This window comes from Malus domestica, chromosome 06 (assembly GCF_042453785.1).
Source record: "Malus domestica chromosome 06, GDT2T_hap1".
In the NCBI taxonomy this organism is placed as follows: domain Eukaryota; kingdom Viridiplantae; phylum Streptophyta; class Magnoliopsida; order Rosales; family Rosaceae; genus Malus; species Malus domestica.
In genome coordinates, this window is record NC_091666.1 from 33,382,566 (window position 1) to 33,391,993 (window position 9,428).

General features: G+C 37.8%; 1 pseudogene across 1 annotated transcript; it reads left to right on the forward strand.

Annotated features, from left to right (window-relative positions):
- Positions 1-4,926: 4,926 nt before the first annotated feature.
- Positions 4,927-8,936, forward strand: LOC103413167 (cytochrome P450 CYP736A12-like; annotated as a pseudogene). The gene is made up of 2 exons (XR_011582441.1): positions 4,927-5,611; positions 8,232-8,936. The product of XR_011582441.1 is annotated as a cytochrome P450 CYP736A12-like (transcript).
- Positions 8,937-9,428: the final 492 nt, after the last annotated feature.

A 9,428-nucleotide genomic window follows, 5' to 3' on the forward strand; every position in this document is an offset into this window, starting at 1 on the left:
CTTCAACATTTTTTGAGGCAATCAACATATCATCAACATATATCAATAAATAAATGAAAGACCCATCTTGCAACTTCTTGAAGTACACACAATGATCATATTGACTTCTAGAATAATTTTGGCCTCTCATAAATTTATCAAACCTCAAATACCATTGCCTTGGAGATTGCTTCAAGCCATAAAGTGATTTCTTCAATTTGCAAAACAAATTTTCCTTCCCTTTCACTATATACCCATCCGGTTGACACATATAAATCTCTTCATTCAAATCACCATGTAGGAAAGCCGTCTTCACATCAAGTTGCACAAGCTCAAGATCATATTGTGCAACAAGAGCTAACATAATACGAATTGAGGAGTGCTTCACAACTGGAGAAAATATTTCATTGTAGTCAATGCCCTCCTTTTGTGCATACCCTTTAGCAACTAATCTTGCTTTAAATCTCACATTGCTTTTCTCATCAGCATCTTCCTTCTTGGCATACACCCATTTGCAACCGATAGCTTTCTTGCCCTTAGGCAATTTAGCTAACTCCCACGTCTTGTTCTTCAAGAGAGAATTCATCTCATCACCCATGGCATTGCACCACCTCTTCTTCTCCTCACTCTCAATGGCTTCCTCGAAATTAGATGGAATATCATCAGTGATAATAGGAAGAGCAAAAGAAACATAGTCACTATACCTAGCTGGCTTGGTAATTTGTCTCTTTCCTCTGTTTTTGGCAATAGACTCTTGAGGTGAAACTTGCTCTTCAACTTGAATAGAATCTTCAAGTTCAACTTCTTCAACATCCTCATGGTCTCCCACTTCTTCACTTGTAGTGGCTTCGACATCAGCGGAAATAGAATTTGAAGTACCAGAGGCAACTTTCTCAAGCTCCACCTGTTGGACATCTTTCACATTCTTCTCAGAGACTTTGTACATACTTTCTTCGTCAAATGTCACATCTCTACTAATTACCAGTTTCTTCATCTCTGGACACCACAACCTGTAACCTTTGACACCACTACTAAAACCAAGAAAGATAGCCTTTTTGGCTCTAGGATCAAGTTTATTTTCAGTCACATGAAAATAAGCAGGTGAACCAAAAATATGGATATAATCATAATCAGAAGAAGGTTTTCCAGTCCATACCTCCATTGGTGTCTTACCCTGAACAGCAGCTGAGGGTAACCGGTTGATGATGTGACATGCATAATTAACTGCCTCTGCCCAAAATGACTTGCTTAAACCCGATTGAGACAACATACATCTAACCTTCTCAAGCAAGGTTCGATTCAATCTTTCTGCAACTCCATTTTGTTGTGGAGTTCCCCGAACACTGAAATGTCTCACAATTCCTTCCTCTTTGCAAACTTTAAAGAAAGGATCGGATGTGTATTCACCACCATTATCCGATCTCAAAATCTTAATCTTTCTCCCAGTCTGGTTCTCAACCATTTTCTTCCAACTCAAGAAAATGTTCAACACCTCACTCTTGTGCTTCATAGTGTAGACCCAAGACCTTCTTGAATAATCATCAACAAAGGTCACGAACCAATGTCTACCACTCAAAGAGGGAGTCTTTGTAGGACCCCAAACATCCGAATGCACATAATCAAGAATGCCCTTCGTCTGATGTACGGCAGTACCAAACTTCACTCTAGTTTGCTTCCCCAAGACACAATGCTCGCAGAAATCAAGCTTACAAGTCGTGGCACCTTTTAGAAGACCTTTTTTCACAAGCCCTTGTAGAGCTTTCTCACCGGCATGGCCTAATCTCATATGCCACAGTCTAGTAGTATCTGAATCAGATGTGCCCATATTTTCAGAAACTACATATGCTTCACCTGTCACAGTGCTTCCCTGCAATAAATACAAATGGCCACATCTAGGAGCTTTCATCACAACAAGTGCACCATAAGTAACTTTCAATGTCTGTCCATCTGAATGAAACCTGAAACCCTTGGATTCCAGAGTACCCAAAGAAATAAGATTTTTCTTCAAATTCGGTACATACCGAACACCTGTCAACTCTTTAACCATGCCATCATGCAACTTCAAACGAACTGTACCAATCCCTTTTGTTGTGCAAGGATTGTCATCTCCCATGAACACAACGCCACCATCAAACTCTTTCAAGCTTGAAAACCAATCCTTGTGAGGAGTCATATGATGAGTACAACCCGTATCCAACACCCACTTAGTAGCACAATCAAATGATGAGGAAGTGGTTAAAGCAAAATCAAAAACATCGGTTTCAACCTCAGCAACATTGGCTTCAGAACTTTCTTTTCCTTTGGTCTTCAACTTAGGACAATCTTTTTTCCAATGACCCTTATTATGACAAAAGGCACATTCATCCCTTTCCAAAGGTTTTCTACCTTTAGAGTTTCCTCTAGGTCGAAACTGTGATTTTTTCCTGCTAGAAGATGACTTCCTCTCCGATGATCTACCTCTAACAAATAAAGCTTCAGAGGTATTATCATGATTTTTATCTCTATGCCTCATTTCATAATTCATCAAGGCATTTGACACATCTTCAAATTTCACAGTTTCTTTACCATGCATAATAGTGGTAACAAAATGCTCGTAAGAGTCCGGCAAGGAATTCAACAATATTAAGGCCTTATCTTCATCTTTAATATCCTCATCTAAATTTAACAAGTCGGCAATCAACTTATTAAAAGCATCAAGGTGTCTAATCATTTTTGTACCTTCTTTGTATTGGAAGCGGTAGAGTTTTTTCTTCAAGTGTAGCCGGTTCTCTGCACTCTTCGTCATATACTTGTCTTCCAATTTTTGCCACAACACACTTGCTACCGTCTCCCGCATCACAAAATACTTCTGAGTTTTTGCAAGGCACAACCGAATTGAAGAGCAAGCCCACAAATTTAATTTCTCCCATTCCGGCTTCGACATAGCTTCCGGCTTCTCTCCCAAAGCGGCAAGTAGATCTTGTTGAGCCAACACATCTTTGACCTCACATTGCCACATCCCGAAGTTGTTTGTGCCATCAAACTTTTCCACTTCGAACTTTGCATTTTGCACCGTAGTTCTTGCAAACCCGGAGCTGCTTCCAAAAGGATTTTCATCTTGCCCGTCTGACATCTTTGGCAACTAGACAGTACCCAAGAGCAACTAGTGCTCTGATACCAATTGTTGTGCTAGGATAGCACCAAACCCGTTGGAACCAACTCAAGCTAACCCACAGGAAATTTATCAAATGAAAATGCAAGAACAAAATATGAAAGAACACCAAGATTTTAACGAGGTTCCTCAACAGTCAGTGTAACTGGAGTACGTCCTCGGAGCAGTAGGAGCTCACCCAATAATCCACTATCAACCAAATGGGAGTTTACAAAATGTTGGCAATCTCACAACCCAAAAGCCCAATACACCCAATAGCTCTCACACACCAAAGAAACAAATAGAGGAAGAAATATAATGAATAATTTCTTCTCTATACATATAGCTCAAAGCTATTACAACAACACCTATTTTGGTGGATGATTACTAACCAAATGAAGCAGCAGCTTCTTCTTCCTTTTGGGCTCTCTGCAGAAAAAAAACCTCTAACTTCTCTCTGCAGCTCTCTCCTCTCTTCAGCTCTCTCTTTTCTTCTCTTAACCACACAAGCAGCAATTGCTGCTAAATAAATTCTTCAAGTCACCCCGTGACTTCCCACATGGCCAAAGAAAAAATAATTCTCAAACATCATCATTTGTCATCATCACAAAGTAAGAAAGAACATCATGATGTCTCCCCTTTTTTTTCTTTTTATTTGTTTAATACAAAAGGTGATGGCCACTTGGCCAAAATTCAACAGAGGTATGGAGGAAACAAGTGGGGGAGCATCGAGTAATGGAGGAGGAGGTAGCATCGGGTAATGGAGGAGGAGGTGGGGCTTTCCTTGGTTAAGTAAAAAAAGAGTGGGGCACGGGAGGTAGGTAGAGCAAATGATGGGTGGAGGAAACCAAACTTTTGGACATTGAAAGTAAACTGTGACGGATCATGGAACTCGAAGACGGGGCTGGGGAGTAATGGGTGGGTAATCCGAGATTTTGTAGGGTGTTTGCAAAGAGCAGGAGGGACGGGGAAAACGCCCTTTAATTCGGCAATCGTGGAGGAAGCGGAGGCTATTCGTGTTGCGCTTGTGTTTTGCAAAAACGAAGGTTTTACGAAGGTGGAGATTGAATCGGATGCCCAGGTGCTACTGTGCATGATCAACAAGGAGGTTGAAGTGGATGCTGATTTGGAATGTCTTTTGTTTGATATTGACTCTTTGGTGAAGCATATTGAAGATGTTAAAATTGGGTTTGTGCCACGGAGTGGCAACTTGGCTGCTCACGCGGTTGCTTTGTTTTCTGCCAAACATGGGGTCCCTTTGTTTGGGACGAGATAGGCCCTGAGTTTTTATTTAACATTCTTGCTATAGATGTAAACATTTCAGTTAGATTATAATTAAATTATATCCTTTGCCAAAAAAAAAAATCAACTTTTGTTCATTCTTCTTCAAAATTCTCTCTTAATTTCATGAAAATTGCAGAGGTAGGCGTAGCTATATGAGTACAAGTCGAAATATTATTGCTGATATAAAAGAATTCATATAATTTTGAATTTTTTTTTTTTTTGGTGATCATTCGATTAAATTTTGTTTTGCATATAGTAGGGTAAAGGGAGTAGAATTTTATCCCCTCTTTATCTCTCTCCCTTTCCCTCCTCTCCAATTTGAACGGTTTACAATTAAACCATGTCAACATCTTTTATTGACTTCTTTATAGATAGAGAAAGACAAAGGAAAAAGTGTGAGAGAAGGGGAGAAAAGAAGAGAGAATTAGGAGTTGAGAGAATCCTAATGATGGTAAAAGAACTCATTTTTCACATGCTAGCATTTGGTAATATATCAATCAGCTGTTGGATCTTGAATCCAGAAATCATATCAAATGAGTCCTCCAGAAATAGCCAACATCATCCTTGTATTCCTTACATTCCTATGGTCTCTCCTCCACCTAAGCAATGCCTCCTCAAGGCAAAGCCGAAAACTGCCTCCTGGCCCTACGACACTGCCAATCATTGGAAATCTTCATCTGCTAGGCGACCTCCCACACCGTAGCCTCCAAAACTTGGCAAAAAAATATGGACCTATAATGTCCATGCGTCTAGGGTTCATACCAACCATAGTGGTCTCATCGCCCAAAACAGCAAAGCTATTTCTCAAAACCCACGACACCATTTTCGCTAGCCACCCCAAACTCTAAGCCTCCAAGTACATGTCCTATGGCGCGAAGGCCATGGCCTTTACTGAATATGGCCCATATTGGTGCCATATTCGGAAACTCTGCACGCTTCAACTTTTTGTCCCTCGAAAATCGAGGGTTTTGCTCCTCTAAGAAGGGAGGTGGTAGGGTTGTTGGTGCAGTCCCTGAAGGTAGCTACGGAGGTGCGCGAGGTGGTGGATGTTAGTGAGAAGGTCGGTGAGCTTGTTGAGGGAATCATGTATAGGATGGTGTTGGGGAGAAAAAATGATGATATGTTTGATCTCAAGGGATTATTGAGGAAGCCGTATTCTTAACAGGAGCTTTCAACATTAGTGATTATGTGACTTTCCTTAGTCCACTTGATCTCCAGGTATGTTACCCTTCATTCTTAACTACCAAACTTGTTAGATGAATCAATAATAAAACTAGGGAAATGCTAGGAACACCGTAAAGTAGGGACATTTATAATCATTGCACGCACGCTACTAATTCTGAATTGCTAAGCACAAATACAAAGTAAAGGCGTTGCAAATAAGTGCACATATATGTGACTGATCTTAACACTACTAAAGTATTTGGACTCTATTATTTAGATGACGTATTTCGATGGATCCATTAACTGGAATAGAAGTAGTGTCAACAAATAAAGTGAACGAGATTAATTCATAATTTAGGGTAACCGAGTTTGTTTGGATGTACTTTTAAAATGACTGAAAGTGTTTTTAGTGAAAATATTTTTAGAAACAATCCTTAATAAAAATGCTAGCAAATCTTGGAAAATCACTTAAAGTGCTTTATGGAAGAAGCACATATTACTAGTGTTTCTTATAGAAAGCACTTCAAATGCTTTTGGAATCCAAAAATATTTTTTTCTAGAAACGCTTTCAGTCATTTTAAAAGCACATTCAAACTTAGCCAATAACTAGTTCACATTTGTACAAATTAATCTGAGAGGAATAGCTGTTTCCGTTAGCCAGCTCACTTATCGTCTTTTTGCTGGTGATATGATTCACAAAGTCACAGCATCCACAAATTATAAATGCAAAATCATAAGATTCATATCGTATGGTCCATTCCATAGCCTGCCGACGATAAACTATCTCCTAATTCGAGATGTAAAAACATATTTACATCTTATTTTATAGTTTCAAGAGGTGTAGACAGGAGTTCTATGCTAATGAGAGCGATGTAAATTTGAGTTTTTATTTAATTTTCTCTCTTATATAGAGTAGCAGAGTTCACCATAAAAAATATATATATACATCCATATATATATATGTATATATATTTAAGTTCTTATTTATATTTTCCAGTCAATATTTTACATCTTTCTGAACAACTTAAAGTTTCAAAGACAAATTGCTCCCTATCTTATGCATTTGGTTGCAATTGCCATCCGGGATATTATTACAATAGCAATGGATTTAATGCACAATTCATTATTTTAGGAACCTTAATTTCTGCAATCAACTATACAAATTTAAAATATATCCAACAGGCTCTTTAAGGGGAGATCTCCATTTAAAAATAAATAAATAAATAGTTGTAGGGCTCACTCCACATCAAACTTCAATAATAAGAAATGTCTATATTTTGTCTCTATTTATAGGTCATTCTTGCAAAAAATCAATTCAATCCGAAATGATTTAGTCACTTGATTGTCACGATGAAATTTTAATGTTTCTTATAACATAATGTTCATCAATGTCTTGGAGCTCAATTAGATTAATTGATGCCTCATACATTTTTTATTTGCCAAATTTTGCAATGATGATTTAATTGGTACAACTTGAAAATAGACAATTCGGATATCATTGAAGTTCAATGTAGTATAGACTCCACAACTAATCTAAAAAAATGAGAATCCCTTCCCTTAAAACCATACGTTACATGTATGTGTTTTTTTTTTTTTCTTCTTATCCTTCATAAAGGATGTAATACTAATAATAAGGATTTTATTTTACCATTGAAAATGAGGATTTTACAAGAATTCAAAAGATAAAATGCTAGTAAATATGTAGATATAGATTTTGAGGCCTTACGTAGTGGGTAAAATTGAGTTGAAGTCCAGTTTTATAAGAATCAAACTCCTAGGACGGAAAATCTGCATTTTACATGAGTGACTCCGATTATTGAATTTAATAATTACTAATGACTTTAATTTCAATAAATGATCAACCACTTGACAGAGAAAATAGAGATTAATACATAAAACGAGGAAAAAAAAGTCCAATAATATTATAGGAATCAAACTCAATGTACATGATTATATATAGGAATGAAACCAAACAAAACTAACGTTTCTCTCTGTAATTGTTACTTTCATCTCAGAAAAAAAGGTTGCACATGATCCCTTATACGGCCATGTACCACATGTTAGCATGAACATATACCAAAACATGTAATTATGAATCACAGTGATCAAAATACAAATCCTATTCATAAGCCTGTAGCACAGAGAAGAAACTTACCCGTAGTCGAACTTGAAGAAGCAGCCATTCCAGGTTATGCAACAAACAAACAGTGCACCTTCTCCTCTCTCCAGTAATCAGTTTGCTCTAACTAATAATAGGTCTTAGTTCGATGATAGAGCGTGTCAACTGTGAGAGCAGAGGCCACTATATATACACAACATAATCCTCGCCAAATCTCATAAGAATTCCCCTATTAGAATCCTTATAGACAACCAAATTAGTGTTTCAGCATAACGTGGATTACAAATCCATTCTCAATAAGACTTCTTATCCAAACTTGAAACAAATAACTTAATCCACGAATTCATACTCATGCTCATATTCTAACAAGAGTGTCACCGTATGTGCCTATCCTCACCCAAAAGATACTCCAAAAATACAAGATGTAATAGCTTTTATATATGCATTCATGTCTTGTCCATTTCATTGTCTTATAAAAATGACAGCCACAGTACTCAACTAGAAGTACATATGATTGATTGATTGTATGGAATCTTAACTATTTCTTCCACTTAGGGATTGACCAAGCGCATGAAGAGAGTTAGCAAGACTGTCGACCAACTACTCGAAAAGATAATTCAGAATCATGAACAAGTTTCCAGAAGTGAACAGGTACACGGCAATCATCATAAGGACTTTGTAGACGTGCTGTTTTCATTAATCAACCAACCATTAAACCCCAACGATGAGGAAGTCTACATGCTCGAACGAACAAATGCCAAAGCCATTTTACTCGACATAATTGCGGGTGCCTTTGACACCTCAGCCACGGCGATTGTCTGGACCCTGGCCGAACTCTTGAGACTGTTGTGCGGAAGCGTCAAATATGAAACCAATAAGCTACAACGGCAAAATATGACAAGACAAATAATCCAAAAGACACAAGGATTTATACTGGTTCGGCGTAAGCCTACATCCAGTTCCGAGACGGCGAGGAAATTCCACTAATATCAAAAGAAGATTACAAATAGAGTTTTAACTCTCAAACCCAAATCCCACATACAACCAATAGCTCTCACTCTCACAAAGAACAAATGGAGAAGATGGAAACATATACCAAATTCCTTCTCTCCCAAAAGCCACAAAATGTAGCACAAATATCTTTGATTGAGTGATCACTAACAAAAGGGGATTACAAACAAATGGGGGGAGAGCTGCAGCTCTTATTCAAATGGGAGAGCCGAATGCTCTCCCTGTGCTCTCTCATCTGCCGCTCCCCTCACTTCCAAAGGCATAATCGAATACCTTTTATAACCAAAATGAGCTCTCCATTTCTTCTCTTCTACCCGAAACAAAAAACAATAATTATGCTTATTAAAAAACCACAAAAGAAGAAAGCATAATCATGATGCCTCCTCATCATGATGTTTCCTCATCATTTTGGTTTCTTTTTCTTTTCTTTTGTTTGTTTATTAGCCGAAAGGTGATGGCCACTTGGCCACAATTCAACAGAGACACCCGAAAGTAATAAAACATTTCCAAGAAGAGCTCCAGAGTGTGATCGGGATGGATCGAATGATGAAAGAAAGTGATTTGCCAAAGCTGGATTACTTGAGCATGCTGGTCAAGGAGAGCTTAATGTAAGACTCATGTTGAGTTGTCAATTATTATGAATAGAATTACTTGAAAGACAAATAACTTGATCTTCAAGATATTTGGCTTTTAATGTGATTCAATATTGGTTGGCAAGAATCATGGAACCAAGATATATTT